This window comes from Austrofundulus limnaeus, unplaced genomic scaffold (genome assembly GCF_001266775.1).
Source record: "Austrofundulus limnaeus strain Quisiro unplaced genomic scaffold, Austrofundulus_limnaeus-1.0 Scaffold344, whole genome shotgun sequence".
Classification (NCBI taxonomy): domain Eukaryota; kingdom Metazoa; phylum Chordata; class Actinopteri; order Cyprinodontiformes; family Rivulidae; genus Austrofundulus; species Austrofundulus limnaeus.
In genome coordinates, this window is record NW_013952746.1 from 237,709 (window position 1) to 239,757 (window position 2,049).

The following is a 2,049-nucleotide window of genomic DNA, read 5'->3' on the forward strand; positions in this document are numbered from 1 at the left end:
TGACTTAAAATGACTTCCCCCCTCCACTCTCTGACCCAGTCTGTCTCAATTAAATGATCACCGTGCGTTTCTTGCAGGTAAATTATTTCGCTCTTCTTTTGGTTCAGCATTTGATAAATTAAAGCACGTTTTACAGCCTCCCTCGACCCGTTAAGATTAAATGATGCTATTTTAAAAGAATCCACGTTGGGTAAGAAGCTAAAAACAAAATACCAAATGACTACAAAAAATAATAAAATACTTCTGTGCATCATTTAAAATCAAAGTTGTTGTCTAACTTTAGTCAGTATTTTCTTTAATCTAAAGACTTCTGTGTCTGKAAAACCTGATGCCTCTTTGTTCCTGATGTGATACCTTGCTGAGAAATAAAATHATTTTAAGTCAGGAAAAAAACTTTCAATCTTTATTCCTCTGAATCCTTTAGTTTCTTTTTAAAAAGTTCTAAAAGTCTCTACAGGGTATCTCGGTGCTTTGCAACTCATTTGTGTGACAGATATTTCACTATCGTCAGAGAACCAGCTCTCATTGTCGCTGCTGTCCGACACCTCCTTCCTCTCTGCAGCCAGCTTGCAGGCCTGCTTGCTGGCCTGTACAGCCGTCACCACATTCCTCCTTTTGCTTAGCCTCTTTAACGGGGCTGAAGCCTCCAGTTCCATCGACTCCTCCATTTCATTGGTGTCTCCTGCCACTCCGGTTCCAAAAACCAGCTCTGCATCATTCTGTTCCTCCACCTGCACCTCTCCTTTCCCTCCCTGATCCCCACAAGCTAAATGCTCCTCATCGCCCCTTACCTTCACCTGCTGCTCTCTCTTCACACCATTTCTCTCCCTCACTTCACTTTCACCCTCACCATCATTCACTCCTTCACCACCACCATTAATCCCATCACCATCGCCATTCACCCTATCACCACACAACACTGTGCTCTCATCCTTTCCTACGTCTACACTCATTTTCACACTTTCCACTCCTGACACCTCAACAGTACCTTCTGCCTGCTCCTCTGCAGCGGGCTCTTCCGCCACCACCGTGGGTTCCTCCACCGCAGCCACCGCAGGTTCCCCCGCCGCAGCCGCCTCGGGATCCTCCACCGCGGCAGCGGGATCCTCCGCTGCTCCAGCCTCACCAGGTTGGCTCTCCACCTGCTCAGCAGCAGCGGGCTTCTGCTTTGCACTCGGCAGGGCCGGCCCGGCCCTGTCGGGGCACATTCTAATATTGTGCCCCTCCTGACCGAGACCGATACATTTCATGCTAGAGGATGTAGCAAACAAGATGTAATCAAAATCATCTACTCTAACATGAAATCGAAGGTTGAATTCTTCGTCCCTCCGATTTAATACCATAAACAGTTGTCTCTTTTGGGAGACAACATGTTTTAGTAACGGTGACTTGCACCCAGAGGCAGTGGTGGACAGTAACAAAGTACTTTTACTTTATTACTGTAAGTAAGTACATTTTTTGAGTATCTTTACTTTACTTGAGTAGTTATTTATTTGGGAACTTTTTACTTTTACTCCACTACATTTCTAGGAAGCTTGTCGTTACTCGTTCCTTTTAGATCAGCATAGCTTTATAATCCACTGTAAAAAAGGGAAAAAAATCTGTTGTTCTGGTTTTTCTTTTCATGAAATGCAATTGGCCACAAGCTATATTCGTCACAAAGGTAACCAATCACATGCGTAGCTTATAGCRTACGTCACACTCGTTAACTCTCGGTAGCGGAGCGCGCGCTCCCATCACTTRACTTTCATTTCAAGCAGAACCAGACAAAAGAAGAAGAAGAAGATGCAATGGAGACCACTGAGGAAACGCAAGGAGAGAAACCAACACACCCATGGCCATATCTCAGTTCAACGTTTGAGGTTTTAGGACTTAAAAATAATACGTATCAGTTCAAATGTCTTCTCTGTTTACCACGGGTAAAGTACCTTTCAGCATTCCATAACTCACCATCTAACCTGAGAAAGCATTTGAGGTAAGTCAGCAAACTTTTTTCTCACTAGTTTAAACGCTTTAAATTAAGTTGACTTTGGTTAGGGTGGTTGTGGT